Source organism: Mus musculus, chromosome 15 (assembly GCF_000001635.26).
Source record: "Mus musculus strain C57BL/6J chromosome 15, GRCm38.p6 C57BL/6J".
Lineage (NCBI taxonomy): Eukaryota > Metazoa > Chordata > Mammalia > Rodentia > Muridae > Mus > Mus musculus.
The window spans coordinates 12,556,998-12,578,389 of record NC_000081.6 but is presented as its reverse complement, the minus strand read 5'-3'; the positions used below and the strand labels follow the sequence as shown (position 1 = coordinate 12,578,389).

The 21,392-nt window shown below is 46.6% G+C and overlaps 1 protein-coding gene and 1 pseudogene across 11 annotated transcripts in view; one reads left to right on the top strand and one right to left on the bottom strand.

Annotated features, from left to right (window-relative positions):
• Pdzd2 (PDZ domain containing 2) overlaps window positions 1-21,392 on the top strand; it is a 380,258-nt gene that overhangs the window by 161,579 nt on the left and 197,287 nt on the right. The window lies entirely within an intron of this gene.
• Window positions 2,319-3,519, bottom strand: Gm2606 (predicted pseudogene 2606; annotated as a pseudogene).

Genomic DNA, 21,392 nt, shown 5'->3' with positions numbered 1-21,392 from the left:
ATCCATGTACAGAATAAAAACCATATTGAACACATGAATGATGGGTGTCTCCCCAAAGCCTCTGCATGCGCGGCATTTGTTACACAGTGAGAGAAAAGAGTGACCTGGTCAGTAATAATTCCCTCCTAGTCTCTACTCACTGTTCTCCATGCGGGAATCACACCTTCCTCGTGATTGCATCTCCCTGAGAATGAGATCTGTTCTGGTGGGGTTTCTGTAGCTGCTGTAAGGGCTGCCCCCCCCCCGGGGGGGGGGTAGAGAAGGTGGATAATGCTGACAGCTCAGCATCAGCATATGAAGCTCTGGTTTAGACCTTGGCTCAACCTTGCTAAGCTTTGGATCACACTTTCAAATGGAAATAAGCCTGGGGTGGGGGGGAACCGCTAAACATGTAGACATTGTTGCCAGTAGGTCCTTGTGAAGATAAGGCCGATACAGGACGGACCCTATGGGAGGCTGAGGGGATTAGATGAAGTGATGTTTAGGAGTTCATGAACAGTGGTGCATGGTACCCTCTAGAAACAGTGGCTCATGCATAGTAGAAAAACATTCTTTGAAGCACTAGTCCCCTTCTTGCGTGAAGTGCTGGGTATTCTAACTTGTTTTGTACCTCGGGGTTCTGGCCCTTTCTCCTTCCACCTCCAAATCCCCATCCCAACCTCTACCTATCGGCCATTCCACATGTGATCGATAACCTCAATCCTGATCCTGCCTGGAGGCTTGATTGACAGCTGGATTGGTCTCCTGGGAGTTTAAGTTGAGCGGATAAGGCCAGGCTGCTCAGCGGTGTAAACAGACTGAAAGGTCTCATGGAATCAGGTCCCAGAAGCCGCTGGAGCAAAGCACACAGTTGTCACAGGAGAGAGAAAGCCAGCTCATTCAGAGGGACACAGCTTAGGCATGCAGCCTGGGACGGTTCCCAGGAGGACAGGGGAGGCACCACCAGTTCCCACCATGCCCAGCTGCAGTGTTCCTTGATATTTCCTCGTCCTCGTAAAGGATGTTTTGCCAACAGATTAACCCCGGTCAGAGGTCCACTGTGGAGACAGACAGAGCTGGTTCTCATCCACCGAGGGACGCCATGCCCAAGTACTGACTCCACATAAACACAAAAGAAAATTAAATTGCCTTTTCTTTGGACTTTTTCCAGAATCTGTCAGGACAGTTAAATTCCCAGTGGCCTCTGGAGGGCACTGTTTAATTAAGTTTATTTTGTGATGGCACGCAGGGCAAGAAATGTGGTAAGAAATGTGCTGTAAGGTGCTGCCTACCATTTGGTGAGACCCTACAATAGCACCTAGTGCTAGCCAGGTGAAGAGGCGGTTCTGTGGCTGTTACACATTAAACAATGGCAGTCTTAGTCGTCTCTTGGCTGTCTGGCATGTGTAGATTGCTTTTTAGAAAAGGTTGTTCTTGTTTCTTCTGGTGTGTTTTAACAGGTGCTGAACAAAACGAAAGCTTTTTCTTTCTTTTAGTTTCAATGAATGGAGAGACCCGGGGTTACAGCTTGTGAAAGGAAGCGGTTCAAATTCAGTTGGCCTTCAGTTACTCGGCGAAGGGAGACATAATTCTTATGATTTGGGGACATGTATTCCTTTTTAATTAGAAAGACAGAAAATAATGGAGCATGGGTGTAAACAGAAAGGAGAGGTGTTGAAAAAGTGTCTGGTTCATATGGGATAATTACCTGAACACACACATACACACACACACACACACACACACATACACACACACACACACACACACACACACACACCCCACAGCTTAGAAGGTGAGGTGACTCCTGCCTCATACATTCAGTTCTTCAGGCTATTGTGTTGGTTTCCAATTGGGCCAGAGCAAAGGGGGAAAGAGCTTTTTCTATCTGTTCACTGCCACCACGGTGGGAAGGCAGGAGTGAGGGTCCCTGGCAGTCTTAAGTGACAGTTCTTCACTAAGCCTGAAATAACCAGCTCTCTCTTTCCCTCCCTCCATTCCTCTTCCTCTCAGACTCTCTCTCCTCTCTCTCTCTCTCTCTCTCTCTCTCTCTCTCTCTCTTTCTTTCTTTCTTTCATAATATATTTGAGTAAAAAACCCTGCTTGCAGTTTGATGCAAGGTTTGCTGGCCAGCAAGCCTCTGGATCCTCCTGTGTCTGCCTGCCCATCACTACTAGGATTCGAGACGCATGCTGCCACATCCAGCTTTTTACATAGATTCTGGGGACCGAACTCAGGTCCCCATGCTTGTGTGGTAAGCAATCCACTGATTGCATTGTCTCCCTCACCCCTAGGCAGTCTCTGACTCTCTATGGTCTTTTTTTTTTTTTTTTTTTTTTTGGGTGCAGCGAACTTTATTGATGGTATTCAAGAGAGTAGGGAGGGCTCCCTAGGCCCCTCCTGTTATTATGGGGGTCTGGGATGGAAATTGTGAGGGAGATGCTCAGTGTTGGGGGCCGAGTTGGGATAGGGCCTCTCTCTTGCTCAGTGTCCTTGCTGGGGTGGGTGGTCCAGGGTTTCTTACTCCTTGGAGGCCATGTAGGCCATGAGGTCCACCACCCTGTTGCTGTAGCCGTATTCATTGTCATACCAGGAAATGAGCTTGACAAAGTTGTCATTGAGAGCAATGCCAGCCCCGGCATCGAAGGTGGAAGAGTGGGAGTTGCTGTTGAAGTCGCAGGAGACAACCTGGTCCTCAGTGTAGCCCAAGATGCCCTTCAGTGGGCCCTCAGATGCCTGCTTCACCACCTTCTTGATGTCATCATACTTGGCAGGTTTCTCCAGGCGGCACGTCAGATCCACGACGGACACATTGGGGGTAGGAACACGGAAGGCCATGCCAGTGAGCTTCCCGTTCAGCTCTGGGATGACCTTGCCCACAGCCTTGGCAGCACCAGTGGATGCAGGGATGATGTTCTGGGCAGCCCCACGGCCATCACACCACAGCTTTCCAGAGGGGCCATCCACAGTCTTCTGGGTGGCAGTGATGGCATGGACTGTGGTCATGAGCCCTTCCACAATGCCAAAGTTGTCATGGATGACCTTGGCCAGGGGGGCTAAGCAGTTGGTGGTGCAGGATGCATTGCTGACAATCTTGAGTGAGTTGTCATATTTCTCGTGGTTCACACCCATCACAAACATGGGGGCATCGGCAGAAGGGGCGGAGATGATGACCCTTTTGGCTCCACCCTTCAAGTGGGCCCCGGCCTTCTCCATGGTGGTGAAGACACCAGTAGACTCCACGACATACTCAGCACCGGCCTCACCCCATTTGATGTTAGTGGGGTCTCGCTCCTGGAAGATGGTGATGGGCTTCCCGTTGATGACAAGCTTCCCATTCTCGGCCTTGACTGTGCCGTTGAATTTGCCGTGAGTGGAGTCATACTGGAACATGTAGACCATGTAGTTGAGGTCAATGAAGGGGTCGTTGATGGCAACAATCTCCACTTTGCCACTGCAAATGGCAGCCCTGGTGACCAGGCGCCCAATACGGCCAAATCCGTTCACACCGACCTTCACCATTTTGTCTACGGGACGAGGCTGGCACTGCACAAGAAGATGCGGCTGTCTCTGGAACAGGGAGGAGCAGAGAGCCCTCTCTATGGTCTTAATCCATGCAAGGACGTTTACTGGCTACTTACTGTGTTTTAGCTTCGGATCTACACATTAGACAATACTGATGTTCCCGATACACGGGCCTCTTGATACCCTGGGACGTGTCTTGGAAGACTTCCTTCCCATTTTAGAAATAATTGTGATCAATACTATGAAGGAGTTTTAGGAGTAAGCTTTTGTTGTATATCAGCTTTTGGGGGTATATTTCACTTTCTGTAAAATATTTCCTTTATAATATACATTCACAGAAGAAAGAGTTGCCCTGTCTAATTTTCATACTTCTTCAAAGAGGAATACACACACACATATGTATATTATCACACACACATACACATGTATGGGAAGACACCAGTCATGCCCAGTTCCCTCTTCCTCTGGGCCCCTGGAAACCACCATCTACCGTTTATCCCTATGCTCTGCAGTCTGGATGTTTTGGGGATGGGGTCTGCCGTGGTTTGGCTTTCCTTAGTTTATTGCCTTCTGTGTTCCTCTACTCTGCGGTGTTTCTGAACTCCTCTCCCTTCGTGTTTCAACAGATCTCTGGGAAGTAGGAGCGCATTTATCCACTCGGCCATCAGTGGATAAATGCTTGGTTATTTGGGCCATCCATGTTTTTACTTTTCTTTTTTATTTCATTTATATTAAGAGGAACCAGACTGCATATACCACAGTGCACAGGCCACACTGCACATGTCACAGTGCACATATATCACAGTGTACATGTCACAGTGCACATGTGGCAGTCAGAAGATAGCTTCCTTTAGCTTCCATGAGATGGTTCCCTCTGTGACTCTAGTTCTACTGATGCCCTGGGCTGTCAGGCTCAGCAGCAAGCCTTTACAAGCAGAACCACCTCGATGGCTATAGGGTTAGTGTTAAAGATAACACAGCAATGAATATGAGCACACAGGGTTTTCTTGCACAAACCTGCCTTCAGTTCTCCTGTGCCAACGCAAGGTAAATAGGAATGGCATCAGAAGTGGGATGGTAACTGCACCATTTGACACACCCACCAGCAGCATATAAGCATTCTCGTTCCTCACATTCCTGTCCAAACTTGTTATCATGTCTTTGTGGGGGTGCAGTGAGTGTCTTAAGGCATGGTTTTGCTAATGTAGCACAGACTGGCCTTGAAGTCACAGCCCTCCCCTGTCAGCTTCTCAAATGCTAGCCAGGGTCAAGGCACTGTGCCACTACTACCCTTAGCTTTGTTGACTCCTCTCTGACTATTCTAGCACAGTGGAGTGGTCCCCCACTGTGGTACTGACAACTAGGTATGCTGCACTGTGGATCAGCTCTGGGCCCTTAAGGCCATGTCTTTGGAGAAATGGTAATTCACATTTTAGCCCAGTTTTTAAATGAGGTTAGTTACCTTGATCACTGTTGCTCAGTTCAAAGAGCTCCATCAGATGTATGATTTATGATTTTGTCTCGGGTGGCTGCAGATGTTATACCTTTGCCACTGACTGCAGTCAACAGTCACCAAGGGGCAAGGGCATCCAGTGGTTTATTTACTTGTGGGGGGAGTAGGAATGAGAGGATACCTTGTGGGAGTCAGCTCTCGTCTCCCACCATGTGGGCTCTGGGGATCAGACTTAGATTGTCAGGCTTGGTGGCAAGTGACTTTACCTTTGAGCCATCTCATCAACCTGGGATAAAGCTGTTCTTAGAGAGTCAGCTTACAATCCAGTCAGAAGGGTCATCTCTGAAGAAGATGCTCTCAGAGAGCTGCCAGGCGGGTAGGACATCAGAGTCACCCTTCTCTGGGGATGGGTGGGCCTGGGGCCCCCCAGCCTTGGTGTTTCTGGCTGACTGTTAGTGAATGCTTTAGACCTTGGGCTAATATCACATATTCTCCAACAGGAAGTTAATTTCAATCATTTTAACCAGTGTTTTTGTTGCCTTTCTAGTGAGGCAGGCAGGCAGGCAGGCAGGCGCGTGCGCGCACACACACACACACACACACACACACACACACACACACACAAGTCCAAAGCAGGAAACAGAACTCGGCATAGAGTTCTTCCCTATGGCCCCTGTCTTAGTCAGGGTTTCTATTCCTGCACAAACATCATGACCAAGAAGCAAGTTGGGGAGGAAAGGGTTTATTCAGCTTACACTTCCATACTGCTGTAAGATTGTAAGGGTTGAGGCTTACTAGTGATGTTTTTGTGTGTCAAGTTGACAAGGGGTCAATTGCACTGGCTAGTTTTGTGTCAACTTGACACAGCTGGAGTTATCACAGAGAAAGGAGCTTCAGTTGAGGAAATGCCTCCATGAGATCCAACTGTAAGGCATTTTCTCAATTAGTGATCAAGGGGGAAAGGCCCCTTGTGGGTGGGACAATCTCTGGGCTGGTAGTCTTGGTTCTATAAGAAAGCAGGCTGAGCAAGCCAGGGGAAGCAAGCCAGTAAAGAACATCCCTCCATGGCCTCTGCATCAGCTCCTGCTTCCTGACCTGCTTAAGTTCCAGTCCTGACTTCCTTGGTGATGAACAGCAGTATGGAAGTGTAAGCCGAATAAACTCTTTCCTCCCCAACTTGCTTCTTGGTCATGATGTTTGTGCAGGAATAGAAACCCTGACTAAGACAGCCCCTAACTAGTTCACTCCAGTTACCACAGGGAAGTGCTCCTGATAGCTGTGCTCTCTTATCTAGAGCCAATGTGGATTCTCTTCTCACATGTCTGAGAAGAACACTATTTAATTCTAGTGTTCAATTTTCCATCAAATTATTCTCTTAAGACATTTGCTGCAATGGTCTAATGGCTTTTTTACTTCTTAAGTTTTTTTTTTTTTTAATTTAAAATTTTAAAGAATTTTGATGTTGTTGTTGTTGTTTCATTTTGTTTTGAGAGAGTCATGGTCTTTCTATGTAATCTTGACTGTCCTGGAACTCACTGCATAAGCCAGATAGATATGGAACTCACAGAAGTCTGTCTGCCTTTGCCTCCGTAATGTTGGGATTAAAGGCATTCTAAATCACACCTCCCCTTAGAGAAGTTATCAATTCACCTATTTGGGACACCCATTGTTTTTGATGGTCCCCTCCTAGAATCCCTCGGTCATTACACCCGACCTGGAGCATCAGCCACAGTTCACTCTATCTGTTTCTCCCAGACTGGAAGACATTTGATCAGCAGGCTGGAAGCCACCAGGATGAAGCAAGATGGTTTGTCATGAGGCATCTGCACAGGCCCTAAATGTCCCATTCCTATTGATCTGGCCTTCTATGGAGACACATGGTTTTTCCTGATACACCTTCTCAGAGACTTAGCCATGGATGCCCCAGCTCGGGTGAGTGGGTGGGTCGTGAAGTTCCATCTCCTGAGGAATTCTCCCAGGGGTACGGCCTTCCCTGGTGCTTTATGAGGTGTGAGGAAGCAGCTCCCTCCCTGTGCTTTTCCTGGTCACAGCTCATTAACCAGAAGTCAAGAGATGTTCTAGGGAGGATGACCCTAGAGAGAGGAGGTGACACTGACACAGACAGTCCCTAGTGATTGCCTGGGAAACAGAGAGGGGTCAAAGTGATTGGATTTAATGCTACAAAGAGTAACCAAACGGTGGGAAAAACTGAAGTTGGAATGAAAAGTTTGGCCAAAGATAAGGTGCTCAAAATAATAAATAAAAATGAGTAAAAAATTAATTTTTAGAAAATAATTTTAATTTTTATTGAAAATATGTTTTATACAGTATATTCTAATCCTGGTTGACCCTGTTTTTTTTTTAAGGAATATTTCTTTATAATAAATAAGATGAGAATCCAATCCATGAAATTTTTTTCTCTATTTTAGTTCGTATTCTTTTATCTTTTAAACTTCTGTAAGTTATTGGGATGATAAAAGTTAACGTAACGGTTCCTCAGAAAATAGAGGTAGACTTTAAAAACAAAACAAAACTATGTGATCCAGCAATTCTAAGCATATTTCCCTAAAGAAATGAAAGCCGAGGATTGACCAGACAGTCATACAGCTGTATCTGCAGCAGAATGCTTCATAATTGTCAAAAGGTAGAAAACACCCCAAATGTCTGTGGATGGATTCGTAATCACACTGTGGAAAGACACGCCACTGTGGTGTGAATGTTCATTACAGGCCCATGTGTTGATAGCACTGTCGTGAGAGGTTGTGGAACCTTAGCAGCATAAGATAGGACCTCACTGTTGGGCGCTAACCAGTGAGGGCAGGTCTCAGGGGATGTAGTTCAGCGTGTTTCCTGATCCAAACGTGAGGAACCTGGCTACATGCTCCCAATGCCACAGAAAGTGCCATCCCAGTCATGGTGGTTTTCCATTCATAGTGGACTGTGTGTTCCAAACGGTGAGCCTTCCTCTTTTGAAATTTTTTTTAGATGTTTTGCCATAGCAAAGATAAAAATACTGGTGTGTGTTCCTGTTTCTTAAAAACATGATAGCAGCCGGGCGTGGTAGCGCACGCCTTTAATCCCATCACTGAGGAGGCAGAGGCAGGTGGATTTCTGTGTTTGAGGCCAGCCTGGTCTACAGAGTTAGTTCCAGGACAGCCAGGGTTACACAGAGAAACCCTGTCTCGCAAAAAAAAAAAAAAAAAAAAAAAAAAAAAAAAAAAAAAAACCCAAAACCAAACCAACCAACCAACCAACCAAACAAACAAACAAACAAAAAACCCCCAAAACCATGATAGCTTGCTATGAGAAGGAGAAGAGGAGGAGGAAGCAGAGGAGGAGGGGGGGAGGAGGAGGAGGAGGAGGAAGGGGAGGAGGAGGAGGAGAAGGAAGAAGAAGAAGGAGGAGGAGGAGGAGAAGGAGAAGGAGAAGAAGGAGAAGAAGAAGAAGAAGAAGAGGAGGAGGAGGAGGAGGAGGAGGAAGAAGAAGAAGAAGAAGAAGAAGAAGAAGAAGAAGAAGAAGAAGAAGAAGAAGAAGAAGAAGAAGAAGAAGAAGAAGATTTATCTTCCTCGTTTTGAAGGGGGAGGGGAATGTGTCTTCCTGTGAACCCCTGGCTATCCTTTGTCAGGTAGACCAGGACAGCCTTGAACTCACAGAGCTCCCCTGCCTCTGCCCACTGAGTGCTGGGATTAAAGTTGTGTGCCAGCCTTGTGATTTCTTTACCTATTAGGTATATGCTTCTTAAAGACGGTAGCCCAAGCCAAGACCATGCAGTTCTTGTTTCTCTAGCATCATTGATAAAAAGTTAAATACACGCTTTTGAAGGTAGATGAGGAGATGGCTGCAGAACTGTCCCTAGATGAGCTCTTCCTTCTCTAGTCAGTGACACAGGCTCTGGGAGCCTAAAACACAGACATTCAAGGACATCAAACAGATAGTGGCTGATGGTTAGTGATGAGTGTCAACAACACTGCTTCCCTGGATTAGTCAGACCTGCCTATAGGTACTGAGGAGCAGCTGAGATATAGAAGATCTCCCAGATGCTAATGATACATATAGTCCCCAGAGGTTTTATTTTGAAATAGAGGTCTCACTATATAGTCCAGGCTAGCCCAAAACTCCTGGCAATCCTGTCTCCAGAATGGGTAAAAGGTATGAGCTACCCTGGATTTGTGCTTACCCTACTTGTTGAAATTAGGGTAAAATGCACACATCATAAAATGTCCTCCTCCTCCTCCTCTCCCTCCTCCTCTTCCTCGCCCTCCTCTTCTTCTTCTTCATCTTCCTCCTCCTTGCCCTCCTCCTCTTCTCCTTCTCATAGCCCTGGCTGTCTTGGAACTTGCTCTGTAACCAGGCTGGCCTTGAATTCAGAGATTCACCTGCCTCTGCCTCCCAAGTATTAGGATGAAAGGCGTGCGCCACCACCCTCTGGCTAACTGTTCCTTCTTCAATGGAAGCATGTTATCTTTCTACTACTATAATAAACATCTGAAAAGGTCACCTTTAATAGACAGGCTACATTGTTTTAGCTCATATTTTTCATTTTCCCAGTATGGAGTAGTATGCGTGATTTGTTTTAATATCAGGTCGGGGGTAAGGTGGTACATACCTGCAATGTCAGAAGTTAGGAAGTAGAGACAGGACGATCAGGAGTCCAGAGTCAGCCTAAGCAACATAGTGAGTCTGAGCACAGGCTGGACGAAATGAGATACTGTCTCAAAAGTGAATCCTGGATGAACTAGGCAACACTGTGTCTAGGCAGACGGTGAAGCAACTATATTTGGTTACTATTTCTGTCAGGCACATCAGTCATTGAGAGTGTTGTCATAAACTTTCCTGGATCATAGTTTGGCAGGCATATCTGTTATTGTCCACCTCAAAATAAATAGAAATAGTGTGCTAAGTGAGTTTTCATCTGCTGTGTTGACAAAGAGGGCTCATCACTGGTACCCCTAATTCTCCAGTCTGACTTGTATGTCTTGAAATAGCATCCCACACATCCTGTTGGTCCTTATATGCTCGCTTCCGTGTTCTGTATAAACTAGTAGACATTTTATTGATTTTGGGGGAGAGTAGAGAACTTTACACAACTTTATCAATTCACAGTGCCTTTTTACCAAGATGGCACTCTGATGATCGAAGAGAAGGTGTAGGCAAAGGCTTGTCCCATCACTTGTAGGAATCCTATTTACAGAAGTTCGCCTAGTCTGCTGAGAATTTTTTGTTTGTTTGTTTGTTTGTTTGTTTGTTTGTTTCAAGACAGGGTTTCTCTGTGTAGTCCTGGCTGTCCTGGAACTCACTCTGTAAACCAGGCTGGCCTCGAAATCAGAAATCCGCCTGCCTCTGCCTCCCAAGGGCTAGGATTAAAGATGTGCGCCATCACTGCCTGGCTTGGTGTGTGTTCTTAAGAGTGAACTAGTCCAGCACACAGTTTGCTGAGTAGACATTATAGCCCCTCAGTTGATGGGCTCCTCTAGGTTCCAGAGAACTGATGTCAAAGCCAGTAGGAGCAGCCAGACTTCCAGACCCCACCTGGGGGCTTACTGTCACACGCTACCACCCACCAACTAGTGTGGCTTTTGCATTTCAAAAGGTCACAGAAAACTGAGGCAGAAATCACATGTGGCCTAGAAGGCCATGGTACTTCCTGTCCTGGCCCTTTAACAGGAAGGTTTGACACCCCCTACCCTGAAAGCATTAGAGATTAGGCAGGTTCTCATAGCTCCCCTCTTTGTGCCCTAAGCAGCCCTCAACTACAAGAAGTCGGAACTTGAAGGTAGAGGCCGAGAAGAAGGTTTGTTTTGGATTGAATTAAACAAGCTAGACCATGATTTCCAAAAGTCCCTAGTGCAGTCACTTAGAGGGACTTTTGCTGTGTGAGGGAAGTAGCAGCCATCTTTTTTGCTCAGAAGGGCCATCTAGGCACAGGGCACTAGTGTCTGCTGACTCACCTCTGTGGAGTGGGGCTGGAGCTATCTGAGCCACGTCCCTGTCTTCTCCTGAGCTCTCCTGAGCTCTCCTGACCCCTGAGCCAGGGCAAGGCACGGGGAGACCCAGGAGCTGGGCCTGTAGCTTCTTTATCCCCCTGGCTCCTTAAGCTGCTCTGAAGGTTCCGGAAGCCTGGTGGGTGTTCAGTGCTGCATGAAGGACACGAGCTGCAGCTCTACAAAATCAGTGGGGCCAGAGGCTGAGGCAGGGAGTGGGGCTCCTGGCTTTCCCTGGGATAACAGCTTGTCCTCCCTCACACAGGTTGGACACTCCTGGCTGTCCTCCATTGTTCTGTTATTTCTTTCCCAGTTGCCTGACCCACTGACCCTAGAGGCAGCAGCACCCTGATGTTGACTGTTAGCCTAGTTCCCACAATTGTGTGAGGATCCCTGTCCCAAGTTCATTGCTGAGTATTGCACCCAGTGGTTCTGCTGCTCGTCAAACCCAGCTGATGAAAAACATCTTTCAGACTAAACAGAGTAAGTCTAGAGACCGAAGGTGGAAGGGATAAGATAGAAAAGGAGACAACGTGAGCACAGGGTCCAGCACTTTTGGTGGAGGCAGGAGGATCATCAGTTCAAGGTCATCCTTAGCTAGTGATAAGCCACTCAGCTCGCTCAAGGTCACTGTGAGCTAGAAGCGCCGTCCACAGGGCTCTGTGTAAGCACAGCAATCCAATAGCAGAGACAGCCTCGCAGCTCCGGAAGCAGAGTCCAGAAGACTTTAAAAGCTAACTCCTGTGTTTTGTTTTGTTTTGTTTTGTTTTGTTTGTTTTTGACTTTGAAAATCAACAAGGGCTGGTGAGATGGCTCAGCGGTTAAGAGCACCGACTGCTCTTCCAAAGGTCCTGAGTTCAAATCCCAGCAACCACATGGTGGCTCACAACCATCTGTAACAAAAATCTGATAGCCCTCTTCTGGAGTATCTGAAGACAGCTACAGTGTACACACATATAGTAAATAAACAAATCTTTAAAAAAAATGCAAAAAAAAAAAAATAAAATTCTGGCCATCACTGGAAAGAGAGGCCCATTGGACACGCAGACTTTGTGTGCCCCGGTACAGGGGAACGCCAGGGCCAAAGGGGGGGAGTGGGTGGGTAGGGGAGTGGGGGTGGGTGGGTAAGGGGGACTTTTGGTATAGCATTGGAAATGTAAATGAGCTAAATACCTAATAAAAAATGGAAAAAAAAAAAAAAAAAAAAAAAAAAAAAAAGAAAATCAACAAGGGCCAATGAGTTGGCTCAGTGGGGTCAAAATGCTTGACACTAAGCCTGGTGACCTGAGTTTGATCCCCAGGACCTTACATAGTGTCCTCAGACCTCCACACACATGATGCGGCACACATGAACACTCACACGTGCATGTGCACACACGCACACTATGTAAATGTACTTTTTAAAAGTAAGACAATAACAAGAAAAACAAAGTTCAAAGGGCTGAACTGGCCCACGAATGTGCAGGTGACTCTTCTACAGCTGAGGGCATTGTTCTTTAAAAATAGAGTAAAAGCAAAGACAAAAGAGCTCAAGTTGTATCTCTGTCCTCCCCCCCCCCCCCCCCGGGGTTCTCAGTGGTGGATTCCCATGGATGTAATATCCCAGCAGTAATGCAAACTGACTAGAAGATCCCTGCCACCCTCTTGTTCCAGCACAGTCAGAACATCTCCGTCCCAGGGAGGCCGGCCAGCTGTGCCAAAGGTATGGCTGTGCACACCCAGAGGCCTGGTTTATTTAATCTTTCATAACCATAGCTTCATACCCAGCAGTCTGGGGAGGCAGGAACCGAAGCCGCCTCAGCCTTGGTGTCTCACCTGCCTCCAGCCACCCCAGGTCACTTCACCTGAGAGGACCCTTGAGAGAGTTTCCCAGCAGAAAGAGGTGGAGGCCCTGCTCTGGGGACAGGACTTCCTGCACCTTGTCCAGCATCATTACCAGCTTCAGAAAAACAGGAAGAGGTCATCACATTTGAGGTTCTTGTATTTGCTTTCATTTCCTTGCCTTCCCGACCGAGGTCATCTCTGAAGACTCCGTTCTGTTCACAAGGCTGCCAGCGTCTTCATTTATCATCGCAGATCTCCTTAAGAAGGCTGGAGAGTTTGGAACAGCTAAGACAGATGTTTACCGCTATGCACTTCCATGATTCTGACCTCAGCAGTGGCTGGAGAAGACAGGCGTTTGGCTCTTAAGTTATAAATAATAGTGCAAAGGGAACATTCTGTAAACAACGGCCACAGGTTTTAATATTGATGCTGTAACCATGAGCAAGTTCAAGGTTTAGAACTCAGATCTACTGCCCCAAAGAGAGAGCCATGAAACCTGAGCTTTCAGGGAACAAAGAGAAATATAGTTTTTATTCCTAAGAAGTTCATTGGTTGTGATGGTTTCTTGAGGGGTGGTGGTCCCTGCGGGCTTAATTATAGGAACCTTGCGTATGCTGTGAATATTTATAGTGTTGCTCGAACTTTCCCATGCATCCAAGGAATAGTCATTTTCCTATTTTTTAAAAAAGTACGTGTCAGGGTGGGGTGCATGCACATGCGAGTGCAGGTGCCCATGGGTCCAGAAATGGGTGTCAGGTCATCTGGTACTAGAATTGCAGGCAGTTGTGAGCCACCTGATATGAATTCCAGGAAACTAACTTGGGGTTCCTCTGTAAGAACCACTGAATTATCTCTTCAGTCCCTGTGTTCCTATTTTTGAAACCCCATTTTGGTTTGATTATTAAATTTTGCTGTCAAAATAAGAAATATTTTGTAGATTTGTTTGCTTGTTTTTAGGTTGCTTGAGACAGGATCTCAAGTGGTGGCCTGACATTCTTTATGTAGCCCAGGCTGGTTTCAAATTTATAGCAATCTTCCTACCTCGGCCTCTTGAGTACGGGGATTCCAGGTTTGGCCTGCCATGCTTAGCAACTGACAAACATTTTCAGTTACAAAGTAGTGTGTATTCAATACAGGAAAGCATAAAGAAAAAGCCATCCCGCCGTGGTGATGTGCTAGGTGACTATTCTTCTAAATTGGACACTTACATAGTGACAAATATACACAGTATTTATCCATCTATCTATAGATAGGGTTTGGTGGTCTCTATACCCTTAAGAACCTGATGAACCTTGACCCCAGTACAGATGAACTGTGTGACTTCGTACAATTTCTTAGCTCCAAAGTTTCTCTATATAAAAGCGAATAAAGAAAACATTATCTAGAATTAGAGAAAGATATGTATGTGAAGACTCATCACACATTGTGCCTGACGCACAATGAACACTCAGTGAACGGAAGCTGTTATTAACTTGTAACGTTCTCTTGTCAGTTCTGAAAGCATCTAACTTGAGATGCCTTGTGGTAGCTTTGGAAGACTACCAGTTTCCCCTTCATCTCGATCCTGTTGTGGTGAGGATTTGCATATATTTGAATCCTTTACACAACTGAGTTCTGAACCCACCATTATAGTCATTGTTCAAACAGACACGTATGCACATTTACAGTTAGGTGCCGGCAGGCTAAACGCGCCAGCACATCGGAGCTCACGGCCCCTCTACAAGGTAACTGTGTTACTCTCAGGTATAAATGAGAGAATGCAGACCAGCGAAGGAGGTCAGAAACCCAATCCTTCTTCTTCAGACTTGCCCTGGCAGCCCAGCACCCCATCAATAGCACATTCTTTCTGGGTATGGAGACAAGTCTCAAAGCAGCTTCCTGTCCAGGCTCTGCTGGATCCCACATGGACAAGGGAGGTACCCTAGACCCAGGTCAGAAAGCTGAAGAGTGGGGTTGAGCATACATGCTGCAGTGCCTGTATCAGAGGGCGTTCCTGTGGAGTTTCCCCTTTCCCCTTTATATGGGCTCTGGGAATCGATATCGGGTCACTAGGTGTGTGCGGCAGGCACTCTTACCTATTGAGCCATCCCAGTGGCCCCAGAAGTTCCATCTTCGTGGCTGCATTTCACCTTGAGGAGTGGGTGTAATGATACGTGCTGTTCCTTCCTTGTGGGTGCAAAGATGGCCAGATGAAAGTGATGATACTCGTATCATGATAGAAACCCTTTATTAGGCTATCTAATGAACGCTCACTCTACTTTTACTACCAATTACTACATCTTACTAATGGCCATGATATCACGCAGGGTTTTACTACCATGACTGCCTTTAACAGTGTTTTCATGATGATTCAAGGTGCTCCCACCTCCCTGGAACAGTAACAACTCTTGCTGCTCTCACGATGTCCTCCCTCGCCAGGTCCCCACCTAGAACTGCACCAGCTGTTGCTTACTCCCCTTCTATCTGCAGCGCTCTCACATGCAGTCCTGGTTACCTTGCATGACCCCCGCTAGACCCTTTCCCGTTGAGTGCATCTGTACATGGGTTCATCATCCTTGAGGTAGAGTTAGGTTGGTCCTTTGTACAGCGCTGTGGGTCAACAACATGACTTCAATCGGTTGAGGTTACTTCCTGAAGCTTGGAGAAAAACCTGGGGTTTTCATTCGATAGAAATAACTCAAAGCTTCACCTCTGCTCTCTCCGAGTAGGAAATCTCTAGTGGGTGGAGAGTAGTGGTGGGTGTGATCAGAGATGGTGTGATCAGAGATGGTGTGACCAGAGATGGTGTGATCAGAGATGGTGTGATCAGAGATCTAGTGGGTGGAGAGTAGTGGTGGGTGTGATCAGAGATGGTGTGACCAGAGATGGTGTGATCAGAGATGGTGTGATCAGAGATGGTGTGATCAGAGATCTAGTGGGTGGAGAGCAGTGGTGGGTGTGATCAGAGATCCTGGGGTTAGAGAGCCCCAAGTGGTTAGGAACAGGAACCTGGTTCTTGAGGTCAGAAGGATTGGGGGTGCTCCACACCTGTTCAGATTTCCTTAATGTGGCTCAGTGACTTGTTCCAGGAGATGTGTAAGAGAGCAAGGCAAAGTTAAACTCACGTTCGTACGGTAATTACTTGGAAAGAGAAGAAGGGTTACTGAGGCTGAACTTAACGATGCAAAAGGAGTGGCAAGGGGAGAGAATTACAGACTGAGTGAGGAAGGCGAGGGAGAGGTGAGGGGCTTCAACTCAGTTGTAGAGAAAGTGATTAACCCTCTCCTTGTAGGGAGACATCAGTGAAAGATACCACAAAGGCTATTTTCAAGGCCTCTGGTTTTTTGTTTGTTTGTTTTAAGATTTATTTATCTTATGTATATGAGTACACTGTAGCTGTCTTCAGACACACTAGAAGAGGGCATCAGATCTCATTACAGATAGTTGTGAGCCACCATGTGGTTGCTGGGAATCCAACTCAGGACCTCTGGAAGAACAGTTAGTGCTCTTAACTACTGAGCTTCTGGGTGTTTGTTTGTTTGTTTATTTGTTTTAATTTAATTTTATTTGTAATTGATTTTTTTTCTACACTCCATTCTCCACCCCTCCCCATCCACCCTCCGACTGCTCCACATCCCACACCTCCTCCCCACCCCACCCCATCTCTACTTCGGTGCCCCCACCTCCCCACCCTACCTGACCTCTAAACTCCCTAGGGCCTCCAGTCTCTTGAGGGCTAGGTGCATCATCTCTGAATGAACACAGACCCAGTAGTCCTCTACTGTATGCGTGTTGAGGGCCTCATATCAGCTGGTGTATGCTGTCTGTTTGATGGTAAGGCTTCTGATTTTTAACAAGGCATTATACGTGTGTGTGTGTGTGTGTGTGTGTTAAATTACTCACCTATTGAATGTAAAAGAGCTTTTTATAAAAAGCCAAATAGCAGGTACAAACTAATATTACCAGATTAGTCAATAATTAAAAAATTAGTATGTAATATTTAGGAGATGGAATAGAAATATATGTATTTGCATCTGTAATTTAAATTTAACTGAGTCCCTGTATTTTCTCTGCCAGCACATGAACGAACCCAGGCACCAGACATGCTAGCCATGTCTGTAGGGATATAGGACAGCCTCTGGCATACTCTGTAACTTTAGATCTACTTAAGAGTTTCTAGGAGACCCTTTGCAGGGATGTGGTGCTCGCTATTAGAGCCACCTGGAAAGACTGGGCACAGGCCAGGCCTGCAGGGTCACACAGCAGCTGCAATGGGTTCATCTGACAATGCTCTGTTCGGAGACAATTCTCAGGGGCCAAGCAGAGCCAAACACCTCTGTGGGCTGGAACGTACTTTTTGTTTTGTTTTGGTTTTGGTCCAGCACAAGGGGAGCTTAAGTGTGGGGTTCAAGCTAGGGAGGCAGACACAGGGGCAGAGCTGCACATTGCACCGGTGTTCTGTCTCTGAAGAGAACAATCAGATCATCTCCAACTGACGTTAGGAACACTTATTAGTGGGCTGCAGTTTGAGTGAGATTTTGCATCAGGCCAGGTGTGATGGCTCACATCTGTAATCCTAGCACTTGGGAGGCTGGGCGAGGCGGATCACAACTTGGAGGCCACACGCTACATAGTGAGATCCTGTCTCGAAAAAGGGAGATAATAATGATGATGATAATAACAACAACAACAATAGATTACGTGAGGATAACATAGCGAGAGCTCATCTCAAACAAACAAAACAGACTCTGTCAGGTTAGTCAGAGTTCACGAAGATTTCTCTCAGTCAGGGGACCCTTTCATTGTATACTTAGTAAATAATTAAATGGATTTAGGACATCTGGTTGGAGTGGTTAAACACTCCCCACGAGTAAAATAATTGCTGGAGAAGTTCCAGGGGGTGTCGGTGGGGATTCGGGAAGCTGGAACTCATCTCAAGTTTTGATAAGATGGAGTAGTGAAGTAAGCTGAGCCATAGAGGGAGAAAGGAGTGGGGGGATGGTATTTAAGCGCTACTGATACCATAAGGCGGGCTTGATGTGGGAGGAACTGGAAGTCCCTTATACGATGAAGAAAGGAGTCGGAGAAAAGAGAATGTTTAGGCAGAGAAGATAGGGAAGAGGTGTGCTGGCTGGGCATAGGGGACCCGTGACAGGGAAGTAGGAAAAGAAATCACTTTGGTACACAGGGAGCTCTGCCATCCAGTATACACTGTTTACTGAGTGTTCATCACTTGTGGCCACCGAAGCAAGACGTGAGTCCTACCTCCACATGTGATCTCTCTCTTGCCAGGATCTCAGCTTACCTGCAACTCTTAAAGGTCCTGGGCAGGGGATTGTTTATCAAGAAAATGTTTGCAGTGCAGGGGGTAGGAGCAAGTCTCTGAGTTGAGTGTTGAAACATAAATGAGTTTTTCCTAAGACACCAAGGTAGGACAATGCCTGTCACATACCCACCTGAGCCGATTAGCTAGTCATTATTCAGCATTAATAGCTTGAAATTACCAGGAGAGGTTGAGAACCGTGCATCCCTGACCTAGGACCCCAGTACCAGGTGGTGAATCGGTGTTGAAAGTCAATCCTGAATGTTGGCCAGATGCAGTGGGTATCTGCAAGCAGGAGCAGAACCCGTCCTGGGATCTGCGTCTCTTAGGCTGGAGTCATCTCCAATGAACCTTTCTTCTCATCAGGTTCACCCTGCAGAACACTCAGCAATGGTCTGAAGGGAGACTCACCAGACTTGGTCATCAGCTCCAGTGACAGAATCACTGGGGGGTGGGAAAGGGGGGGGGGAACACTGGTCTGTCTATAGAACTAAAGCTGGCTTGCAGGAGCTGGTAAAATTGACTCATAGAGCCCAGCTAACAACATTAGGGGTGTTTACAGACCTTTCTCACCAAGTCCCTTGACAATCTCAAATTAGACAGGTGAAGAGAAGATTTCTGACTTCTAGTAACTGCAGAAACCTTCTGCCGCAGATTTGGATAATGATATTTCAAGTGCTTGAGGCAGCCAGAGGGGGCTGAGTCCTGTAAGTGTCCTTCAAACATTAGCTCACCGCCTCAAGGGCTTAGGATGTGGTTGGCATTGCTTGAAATCGGTCTGGCCCAAAATGTTTTAAAGTAAATTCCACCTGAGATGAAGAGTGTGGGGACACTCCAGACCATCAGCAGGCTCAGGGGTGAATGTACAGGCAACCTTTGCTTAGGCGGTAAGCAGCAAGCCTGTTTAAATAGACTCTGAAAGTAAAATTTCAGAGATTCTTTTACATTGAGGTGTGTAAGTGGCTTGATTTCTTTCTTCGTCTGTACTTCAAGAATCATGGTTCAGGGATGATTAAGAAGAAAATATAAGGACTGGGCATGTATGAAGCTCGGTTGATAGAGTGTTTGCTTAGCATGCACAAACTCCCAGGTTCAATCCCTAGCATGGTATAAACCAGATATGCATGCCTATAATAACATCACATGGCAAGGGGAGGCAGGAGGATTAGGAGTTCAAGGTCATCCTGAGCTATGTAGCAAGTCTAGGGCTAGCCTGGGATACCTGTCTCAATAGTAAACAAACACACAAATAGAGTTTAGCAGGAAACTACTTATGTTTATTTATTCTGTGTGTGATGGAGAAGGGGGTGCCAAATGCCTGTGCTATAGAATGCCTGTAGAGTTCTGAGAATAACTTGAGGGACTGGGTTCACTCCCTCTACTGTATGGGTCCTGGGGATTGAACTCGGGTCATCAGGCTGGGGGGGTAGGTATCTTTACCCACTGAGCAATCCTACCAGCATTGCCATAGTTCTTTTTAATGTCAATATTGTCAATGTTGGGAAGTTAGTAGTTGTTTTCCCAGGACCCATCTCTGTGCCTGGTGCATACAAGTGCCTGATGAGTATTGGTTGAAAAAGTGAGTGTCAACCATTTTGGGTTAATATTCATTCCAGAATCTATTGAGTGCCTGTTATGAACCACAATACATGCCTATCCCTGTGCCTTTTTCATAATAGGCACTCAGTAAATTCAGAAATGAATATTGACCAAATTGGTTGACACTCATTCAACCAGTAGTCATCAGGTGCCTGTTTGCCCCAGGCTCAGAGATAGGTTCTGGAATAAAACAATAAACAAGACTGGCTGACCTTCCTTGAAAGAGCATACAGTCTACAAGAGTGAACAGATCGATGATTGACAGGGAGGCTACCAATGAAAAACCAAGGAAGGCCCTATAAAGGTCCTAGGGGCGGGTTTCCTGGAGAAAGGGGTGTATCTACGCTGAGTCTTGAGAGGGGAGTAGGTGTCACCCAGGTGACAACAGCTAGAGAGAAAGCATTGCCTGTTCAGCACTGTGGTGAGAGCAATCTTGTGTCTGCACAAGTCCTGGGTAGGCAGTTCATCTTCTCCGCCCCCGGGTACCCAAAGATGACTGGAGACAGTTACACTTCACACCTTCTCATCTACCCAGCTACACAGAAACCACCCATGTCTTCTGGCTGTAAAAGGCAGAAATAGAAAATGTTGTCATCAAGTCTGGAGTATGGGGGAGGGTGGAAATCGCCCTCTCCCCTTTGGTTTCTGTTAATGTGATTTATGTGCTATCTGGGAGTACAGCCTTTTATTTGACTGAACCAGTTGAAGTCCCCAGGTCACAGCTGCATGTCCTTTCCTCTCCCACCCCATTTTCTCATCCATCATCTTGCAAGCATTCGTTCGGTTGAAGCTGACCAAGGTTCCAGGTTGGGTTTTTGTAGGAGGGGCCAGTGGGTCAGTGAGACTGAACAGATCCATCCGTGGCCTCCTGGCTCTTGCGGCTCTTGCATGGATGCTCTGGACCGGACAGACAATTGCTGAGGGAATGACCACAACACAATAGGCAGTCACTAAGGAAGCCGCAGGGAGGAGCACCCTTTGCCTCAGTGCTTCAGTTCCCCTAAGGTCAGCTCAGAGTTCCTTTAACTGGTTCCCATACCAAGACTATTCATCAGGACTACTTACCCTGGGCACAAGTATTTGGGGGCTCAGCACACAGCGGTCATCTGACTCCATAAAGACTCTGCTGTGGCCGGGTCTTTCCTCCCAGCTTGGGTATCAACAGCAAAGCAGGGCTCATGTAACTACAGTGTATGCAGTATGTACAGTGTACATACATGTCTGCACATGTACATACATGTCTGCACGGCTTATATAGCACAGCTTGAGAGACCTCCTAGTGCTGGTGCTGTGTGGTAGGAAAGGAACGAAAGGAAGAGGCTGAAAGCTTAGACTTTCCGTGGCTTTTTAAGGGCTCACAACATCATTTCTCAGCTGGAGTACCCTTCATGCTTTGAAATGAGAACTCACTGAGGGATCTGCTCTGTGTTCCGGAGGATATGTAGCTGCATCTCAGACCCCTTTCCCACTAGATGCTAGAAGCACTCTTCCCTGTGGTTATGACTACAGAAACATCTCCAGATATTAACGTCTTTTATACAGTGGGGGAAAGATGCAAAATGGGTCCTGAGCGCGAGCCCCAGGCTTACATTCTCAGATGTCATCCCAGACGCTCCATATGCACTTCTGACTTTAATCTTCCTCCTTTGAAAAGCCTAAATAGAGGAGCTTGACCATGAGAGTCGGAAACGTTAAGTAACTCAACCAAAGCTCTGTGGGTAATAGGTGT